The following is a 10099-nucleotide window of genomic DNA, read 5'->3' on the forward strand; positions in this document are numbered from 1 at the left end:
CTTCCATTTCCTTAAGGCGACATTCAGACACTGGATCGTCGCCCTGGACACCTCAGCACTCATTGGAAATAGTTTGGTATAACAGCCTTACAGTCACGATCTCAACCTGTGTTATTATTTCTTATGGAGTCATCTAATGGACAGAGCTTTCCAGTATGATCCTGCACACTCCAGGATCTTCATATCGCAATTTCCCGAGAGATTAATGCAACCGAAAATGATGGTTTTCGGAAACTTATTACAGAATCCATTTCAAGGCTCTACACATTCATTCCTACAGAAGGAAACCACTTTGAAAATCTCCTGTATTAAATTTCAAAATGTGTACTACAGCTAAATATGATCACATGAATATGTTATCCCATATTTTGCCATAGCACACAGAAACTTTCTAACATCTATTCTGCACCACCGTTTGTAGTAATAAAGAAGGAAATTAAAATGAAAAATGAAAGTGAAAACGGTGGTATCTGTCAGTTAGGTATATGTTCCACAGATCATATTTGTCATGAACGTTGTGATATGGAACGTTTCATCCAAACTGTAGAAAGCATAAGAAAACCGGACAAAGCTGGTAGGACTCGTGTCGTGAGGGTTCTTTACAAAGCTTAATTGTGTATATAGATATTAATAATAATTTCTTGTGGCTCCATAGCCTGGTGCATTTCTTCTACTCGACGCCACTTCAGCTACTTGCGTGTCCTTAACCTGTGCCTGTTATCCAACCGCGCAAAGAGAACCTACACCTCAACATACAATCCGAAGCACGTGGTGTTTCCAGCTAGTCCTCACATCGTTGAGACGTGAAGGTTAGTATGAAGTGAAAACTGAAGAACTCATTGTCCGCCGAGACTCGACGGCGCGATATCTCCATTTCCACGCACGCGCTTCACGGCTAGACCACCAGGCCTGATATGAATACTGATACTTCAGCTACAGAAGTGAGTTTCCGTGTACAAAAATGTGTGACATATATGGCTGCATCTTTTCATTGTATTAATTTAGAAATTTAAATTTTCTATACCACTAAGGATCCTTAATTATTGATATAAATTTCAACTTGATACTCCTTCCCGTTTCTGAGGAAAGTAGGTCTTAACAGGCGGACAGTCAGACGGACAGAGGTGCAAAGATATTTTTCTACTTAAAATAGTTACAAATTATCAATTTTCGCATTTTTTGGCTTTACTTGTACTTTGAAACCTAGCTTGTTTTGGAGTCTATGTCAACGGGAAGTATCTTACGGCTATTGTGAGTGAGTTTGCGAGCATCAAAATATGTGACTTTAGCGGCCACATATTTTGATTGCAAATACTTACGAGCCTAAATTGTTTACACCGCCAAGAGACTGTAGACGATAGTATCTGACTTAAATTAGAAGTTAATATCTGATCCCGTTCCTGAGAAAAATCGGTTCCAACAGAAAGACAACAAAGGACGAAAAACGTTTTTATGTGATGTAATTTCAAATTAGCAATTTTCGGGTTGTTTTATGCACTTCTACTATGAAACTTTGCTTCTCGTCAAATTTCGTTATTATAGGTCAACGGGAAGTCTCCTATAGGTTCTGTTGAGTATCAAAACATGTGACATATATGGATCTATCTCTTGATCGCTTGATTTAGAAGCTTACATTGTTTTACAGTGCGAAGTGACCGCAGACCTTAGTGCCTAACATAAATTACTACTTGTTATCCACCCTCGTTCCTGTGAAATATGGATCATAGCATATATACAGACAGACGGACGGACAGCCAAAGTTATTAATAAATTAGCGATCAGTGATTTAAACAGTCTTTACAGTTTCCATCATTTGATATGCACTGCAGCCCTTTGCAAGCCGTCGCTTGTTTTAATCGTATTCAATGATGCTAAATGTTATTATTTTTACTTAAAGAAAAGTATTATTTTCTCAGTAACTTCCAAATTGTGAGCTAGGCCCTTAATTTTTATATATTAATTGGTGAATTTATTCACGGCACTTTTGTTGCCTATGTCAGTGGTCACTTTTTGAACGTAAATTAATAATCAAACTAATTAACTTAAATAGATTGAACGATAGATTGCTGGTGTAGCCATAAACCACACAAAAAATGGAAACAGTGAATATGGGCGGGAGTATGAATGAGTACAGTGGCGTATTTTTTCAATTTACAAAATAATGACAAGGCTCATAAATTCCTTTGTAACTACAACTAACTGAAAAATTTCACACATAAATGACAAACAAATCAGAAAAAGAATGGTGTTCCATTGGCAAAGCATACATTGGGGGTGAAAGCTACACGAATTTTCCGCTGAATTAATCCATTGCACAACACAATATGACTTTCTTTACATGCATCCTCAGTGACGCCCAACTCTATTCAAATGTTACCAACTATGACGAAAATACCACAAACTATGGTTCACCTGAGAACGGGGAGCTATGGATATCATTTAACAACCTACGCCAGTGTAGCGATACTTTCCCTTTCTCCTTGATTCTGGCGCCAGCAGAAACGGCTCGCTGTGAAAGAGGAGATCTGCGGTGCGGCTGCTGTAATGTTCTGATTCGTCCACGAAAATTTACAAATTTCGCGGTCTCGCGTTCTGATTATTAGGAAGTGGGGAACTTCCCTATCAGAGTCCTGCAGAGATTGCAGTCTGAGACAACTGTAGTTTCAGTTGCCTGAGACTGCAGTCGCGTGTGTGTGTTGCGTTTGTGTTGCGTTTGAGTGTTTGTGTGTGTGTGCATGCGTATTTCTGCCTATTGTTATCGTAGGCCTTAACGGCCGAAAATTATAATTGTGAGAATCTTTTTTTTGTGCCTATCTGCGACTCAGCATCTCCGCTATGTGGTGAGTAGCAACTTCTCATAATATTGTTACATTCCATCCTGAGTTTTCCATTGTTTGATTAAACGTACTATTACCACATGTTCTAGAGAAATTCACTTCTAATCAGATCATTAGATGAGTCCATAATTATATAATTTTCTATCATTTAAAGCATAAAAATGAACAGAGGTTTGAAAAAAAGTTAAAAGTTTAGGCTTGCTAAAAGTAAAATTTGGCCTGTATTCGTATTAAGTCAAAAGACGCAATCAGAAATGGAAATGAAATGCTAAAAGCAGTAGATAAATGTTTGTATCAGCAACGTAAAGTAACTGGTAAATCCAGAAATAAAGAAGGCAGAAAATGCAGAAGGGCTTTTATGAAAGAGAGAAAGACGTTATTATAAGTTTAAATGTTGCGAAGTGTTTCCTGAAAATACTTGTCCTGAGAGCAGCGATGTGTGGATGCAAAAGGTAAACTATAAACAATGGAAAAATAGCAGAATATATATTTTTGAATTAAAATGTTGCGGAAGAATAATGAAGATTAAATGGTAGCTTGGATAACCAAGGAGTAGCTATTGAGGCGAATCGGGAAACAGAGCTTATGGCGCGATATGAATAAAGAATAGAACAGATTAATGAGACCCATTCTGAGCATTAGAGAGAAGGGAACTGATAACTGAGGGAAGTTTGAGAAGCAAAGACTGTTATCCGATACCAAGGCTTGAACACTATAAGTGGGTTCAAACGAATGTGCGGTCAGTACTTACGCAGATATGAAGTAATTTACATAAAACAGAATAGCGCGGAGACCTGCTTCGAACCTATCTTCCGACTAAATATTACGGGAAAAATAACCTCAAAAATAACAATAAGAGGCTAGAAGTATAAAGAACATAAAACTATGGTAGTCCCGTAAAATAGACTTTTACTCTTTCTCATTGTAACATAATTTTTATCTTGAGATGTTAAGACTACGAAGAGAGGAAGGAAAGATACAGATTAAATGTCCGTAGACGTAGATGAAAGATGACCATGCTGTTTCCGGAGTTCCCCACGCAAACAAGTCAGAGAAGGTGATTTCCTCGTCAAAGCGAACCGTTTTCTGTCAGACAGCATCATTTATCACTCGTAAACAGCGGGAGAGGCCACGTCTTCGAGAGCAACAAGTACCCACCGTCGATCAACAAGTTTGGACTCCATCTGTCTTTGCGTCGCACACTTTTCCACTTACAAAACATAGTTGATACTTTCTTAGCAAGAGTAACACTTTCTCTCTGTGGATAAAATGTAAACTTCTCACCAATAAATGCTGTGGGTCCCTTAGTAATCTTAATTCGCCTCTCTTTCTGTCTTTGTCAACAAGAAAGTATTTTATACGCAGCAGCATGATATGGAAGCGCTCAAGGCTTACAGACGACCTGTCAAGTGAAATCTGATTGTGAGATGTTTGGGAGGTGTACGCAATAGTCAGTTATCTGTCTTTCAACACTGGTTCGATATACAGTTTTGATATGACAGAATGTTTATAACCCATTGTAGGTTCAGAATTATTAGAAGCTAAGTGCTCAAATTACGACTTCGTGTTAGAATAATAGCTAAGGCACAGTCAGCAACCGCCGGCCGGAGTGGCCGAGCAGTTCTAGGCGCTACAGTCTGGAACCACGCGACCGCTACGGTCGCAGGTTCGAATTCTGCCTCGGGTATGGATGTGTGTGATGTCCTTAGATTAGCTAGGTTTAAGTAGTTCTAAGTTCTAGGGGACCGATGACCTTAGAAGTTAAGTCCCATAGTTCTCAGAGCCATTTGAACCATTTCTGAACAGTCAGCAATCTATTCAGTGCCTTGAATTCCTGCGACTGACGCAGTACTTATATATATAAAAAAAAAAATGTTAAAATGTTTGTGAAATCTTATGGGACTTCACTGCTAAGGTCATCAGTCCCTAAGCTTACACACTGCTTACCCTAAACTATCCCAAGGACAAACGCACACACACCCATGCCCAAGGGAGGACTCGAACCTCCTCCGGGATGAGCCGCACAGTTGTAGTTATCCAACACAGCATTTAGATGTCCAGTATTATTTTCTAATGACCAGTGGCCCACCATTTAGGAACAGATGACCTTGTACCCTACTGTCAATTGGCCTTCTCCTAGTTATTCCTGCTTCTGGTCTGCTAGTACCTGAGCCAGTAAGAATAATATTGTAACCCTCAACCCAAAATTTTCTTTATCTGAGCAGCGCATTTGAGTCGTAAATTATCTTTCCATTCTTGCCATTGTCCCTTGTTTAACAAATCACCTTAGTGTTCTCACAATTTGCATCTCCCCTAATTAGAATTCTCGTTTTGTCTGCTAGCTTCTCTCGTAACTAAGAATTTTGAGACATTTTTTATATGATCTGCCTTGAGAGTATTTTTGTATTGTGTGGAACTGGGGACCGAGAAACGACGGAGAGTCTTCATCCCCGCAGTAGCCCTCAGTGGTTCACAACCGCACAACAGGCTACAGCAGTCCATTCAACCCACCGAATCCAGGGTTGTAACCTCAATGTTCGCATGGTAGGGTAATAATGGTGTATGCGTATGTGGAGAAAATGTGGTAGAGTAATTATGGTGTGTACGCGTACTGGAGATAGTGTTTGCGGAGCAATCGCCGACATAGTCTAGTGAATTAAAACACATTCAAATAATAATGGAAGACTAAAATATGTTACTAGTTTCCATTCTCAGATTTTATTTCCACGTTATAAGCAATTAAGCATTAATTGTCTTGCAGAATAGTGAAGTTATATTTGTCGTTTTTCTAAAGAAATTTGGCTTTATTAATCTTTTCAGCAAAGGCAGTCAATTTATTTGAAACGAAGTGCTTCATTCCACACTGTTGGCTAGTTTCAACTGTTTGCTGAATTTCAGGTGCGCGTTTTCATCATCTGGCTTATTTGGCATTATGCCATAAAATAAAGAACCAAGCACGAGATAATACGGTACCGGAACTCCAAGAAAATTGGCAACCTGAAAACCACACTGAAAAGCTTAATACCAGGTATGGGTCTACTTAAGTTTGAATCTGGACATACGAAGGTGCACTTTAAGCCGAATTATGCAGTTTAGTACGTTTTATGAAATTCCGATGACCTTGGAGTATTCTCTGATGTCCTGTTTCTTTCATGAGATAATGTAAGATCTCTTATAATGCTATATACGTATGAGCATATGTATATGTTCTCTTGAAGATGACTAAACAGGCAAATTTGGTCAGTAGTATTGAATAAAGTGTTTTGTTTCAAATGTGTTGACAGGTTTAGCAGAATTTTACAAACCTACCTTCCATGATACACAATGTTTTTCGATCACAAGACGTGTTTCAACATTTAGGATGGAAAATTGTACTGAAATGCAGGAGGATCTGCAGCGAATTGACGCATGGTGCAGGGAATGGCAATTTAATCTCAATGTAGACAAGTGTAATATGCTGCGAATGCATTTAGCTACAAAATAGCAGGTCAGCAACTGGAAGCAGTTAATTCCATAAATTATCTGGGAGTACGCATTAGGAGTGATTTAAGATGGAATGATCATGTATAGTTGATCGTCGGTAAAGCAGATGTCGGACTGAGATTCATTGGAACAATCATAAGGAAATGCAATCTGAAAACAAAGGAAGTAGGTTACAGTACGCTTGTTCGCCCACTGCTTGAATACTGCTCAGCAGTGTGGGATCCATAGGAGATAGGGTTGATAGAAGAGATAGAGAAGATCCAACGGAGAGCAGCGCGCTTCGTGACAGGATCATTTAGTAATCGCGAAAGCGTTACGGAGATGATAGATAAACTCCAGTGGAAGACTCTGCAGGAGAAATGCTCAGTAGCTTGGTACGGGCTCTTGTTAAAGTTTCGAGAACATACCTTCACCGAAGAGTCAAGCAGTATATTGCTCCCTCCTACGTATATCTCGCGAAGAGACCTTGAGGATAAAATCAGAGAGATTTGAGCCCACACAGAGGCATACCGACAATCCTTCTTTCCACGGACAATACGAGACTGGAATAGAAGGGAGAACCAATAGAGGTACTCAGGGTACCCTCCGCCACACACCGTCAGGTGGCTTGCGGAGTATGGATGTAGATGTAGTGCAGCTCAGGCGGAATAAGGGATACCAGCCCGCATTCGCCGAGGCATATGGAAAAACCACCTTAAAAACCATCCACAGACTGGCCGGCACTCCGGACGTCGACACTCATCCGCCACCGTGCGGGATTAGCCGGGCGGTCTAGGGCGCTGTAGTCATGGACTGTGTGGTTGATCCCGGCGGACGTTCGAGTCCTCCCTCGGGCATGTGTGTGTGTGTGTGTGTGTGTGTGTGTGTGTGTGTATGTGTGTGTGTGTGTGTGTGTGTGTGTTTGTCCTTAGGATTTAGGTTAAGTAGTGTGTAAGCTTAGAGAGTGATGACCTTAGCAGTGAAGTCCCATAAGAATTGAAACACATTTGAATATTTCTTTGAACTAATCCGCCGGGCGGATTCGTGCCGGGGACCGGCACGGCTTCCCGCCCGGAAAGCAGTGCGTTAGACCGCACGGCCAACCAGGCGGGCCTCTTGAGAGCTACTTCATTTAATATTTCTTGAGCTTTATTTCGAAACCTATTAATTTCTTGCAAAAATTATGTATTGGAAATTTTATTTATTGTGGTTGGTTCCTCTCACAATGGTTATATGCTATGAGGTCCGCCCCCCGGTATCTGAGTGGTATACTCGCTTCGATGGTTCATATACTCAAATTGGAATGATACAGAGAAGATTAGGATTGCCCCTGCGCAAGGATGACACGCAAAATCGTGAAGCGTTCCACGTTTTACAGAACGTAATCAGAGAAGATCATCAGTATAGACTAGTTAAGCCTATGTGTATACATTACTTTGTTTTGCGGGAAGCACAGTGATGAAATAGGTGTATACCCTTTATTTAGTTTCTGTCTTTCTTTCCTTTTCTTTCCACAGGAAGACATATTTGTGTTAATTATGTGTAAAATCAAGCAGAAGCAGCCTGCTTTACTTAATTTCCTTCTGAAGAAGAAAATTTTACTTATCAGCAATAATGAGTTTCCTTCTTTCCGTTTTTCCACGCACGGAGAACTGAATTTATAGATCCAGTTACATTTCCATAAGAATTGTGACACCCTTCTCAATGGAATTTACATTTATTTTTATTCAAGCCATGTTGGAAAGAAAGGCAACAGAAGGGGAATACTTAGCTTTTCGTTCAGAAGAAGCGCGTTTCCACATAATCAAGATCATCAAGTTACATTCTCTCTTTAAAGGCGGAGAAGCTAGGACGAGAAGCAAAAATTGGCGAGCGTAAAGGTCGGGTTGAAGGGGAAAGGGGACGAAGGAGACCCCCCCACTCAAAAAAAAAGTAGGCAGCGTGACAGATTGTCAATCCTAAGGGCCTGGGTTCGATTCCAAGTTGGGTCGGAGATTTTCTCCCCACAGGGACTGGGTGTTGTGTTGTCCTAATCGTCATTTCATCCCCATTGGCACGCAAGTCGCCGAAGTGGCGTCAAATCGAAAGACTTGCACCCGGCGAACGGTCTACCCCGGCCCTAGTCACACGACATTTTACATTACGCTATGAGGAAGGAATTTTAGAAAAAAAACGTAGTAATTTCAGGAAGAGGGTTTCAGACTGTTCATGGGGGTAAATTGTGTTATTAATTGTGAACGTCTTTTCGTGGCATTGAAGTTTGGGAGAGGTCAGATTACCAATTTCAGGGACACATTAGCGGGGGACGAGATTTGGTACTTGAAGTTGGTTCCCACTTGCCGATGAATGGGCACCGCTGTCGCTTGTAGCAGAAATGTCGTCCAGGAAGGGACTGCCGCGGAGAACGGCGGACTTGGCGAAACCTGGGAGGCCGCCGGCGGCGCTGAAATATTCACGCCCTTACAGACCGAGAACAACGGAATGCGGCCGCGTCGCGTCATCAAATATTGAGAGAGTAATTTTTCATAAGCCTCTTTCCCGACCTGCGGCTCGTCGAAATGCCAGCAGCCGCCGGCGCCGCAGGGGCGCGCTGGCCCAGTCACCGATCTGATTCCGAGACACCGCCCGCCCGCCACTGCAGTAACGACAGCAACCGAGGCTCGTGTCTGTTCAAACAGCTTGCGGAACCCGAAGAGCAGCAAAATCAAACACTGTAAACTGCTCTGAGACAGTGGATTTTCGACAGTGCTTTCCCGATAGCTGTCTTCGTAGCTTGGTCTCTTTCCTCCAATTCCTGCAATTCTCTCTCTCTCTCTCTCTCTCTCTCTCTCTCTCTCTCTCTCCCCTTCCTTCTCCTTCTTTCTCTCTTCTCCGTCTCTGTTTCTCACTCTCTCTCCCTCTCTCTCTCTCTCTCTCTCTGTCTCTCCCTCTCCATGTCTTCACTCTGTCTCTCTGACGGACGCACACATAGACACATCCACAAAAACACACACACACACACACACACACACACACACACACACACACACTCACACACACATAATCTTCAATTTTCCAGTAACAACGGTTTTATTGTACACATATTTATTTATTAATTCATCCAAATTTATCTAATTCGTGCTATCAGGCCCTTTCCTAAATGGACCAGGATTTCACACATACAGTAACTTTATTACATCACAGTTACCTACAAATAAAAACTGACTGTCTGAAGTAACAGTGGCAGTAAATTGTAGTGCCTACAAACTAAAATAGTAATAATGTTACTGCTACTGCCACTAATAATGATAATAGTAATAATATTAATGCCAATAATAACAGCAATATCGCCAGGTATAAGAAAAGTTATATACACTCCTGGAAATTGAAATAAGAACACCGTGAATTCATTGTCCCAGGAAGGGGAAACTTTATTGACACATTCCTGGGGTCAGATACATCACATGATCACACTGACAGAACCACAGGCACATAGACACAGGCAACAGAGCATGCACAATGTCGGCACTAGTACAGTGCATATCCACCTTTCGCGGCAATGCAGACTGCTATTCTCCCATGGAGACGATTGTAGAGATGCTGGATGTAGTCCTGTGGAAAGGCTTGCCATGCCATTTCCACCTGGCGCCTCAGTTGGACCAGCGTTCGTGCTGGACGTGCAGACCGAGTGAGACGACGCTTCATCCAGTCCCAAACATGCTCAATGGGGGACAGATCCGGAGATCTTGCTGGCCAGGGTAGTTGACTTACACCTTCTAGAGCACGTTGGGTGGCACAGGATACATGCGGACGTGCAATGT

At 41.6% G+C, this 10099-nt stretch overlaps 1 non-coding gene across 1 annotated transcript; it reads left to right on the forward strand.

The window, feature by feature from the left end:
• The first annotated feature begins 7565 nt into the window (after positions 1–7565).
• LOC126279738 (U6 spliceosomal RNA) lies at positions 7566–7674 on the forward strand. The gene has a single exon (XR_007551202.1). It is a non-coding gene; the product is annotated as a U6 spliceosomal RNA (small nuclear RNA).
• Positions 7675–10099: the final 2425 nt, after the last annotated feature.

Source organism: Schistocerca gregaria, chromosome 6 (assembly GCF_023897955.1).
Source record: "Schistocerca gregaria isolate iqSchGreg1 chromosome 6, iqSchGreg1.2, whole genome shotgun sequence".
NCBI classification, from domain to species: Eukaryota; Metazoa; Arthropoda; class Insecta; order Orthoptera; family Acrididae; genus Schistocerca; species Schistocerca gregaria.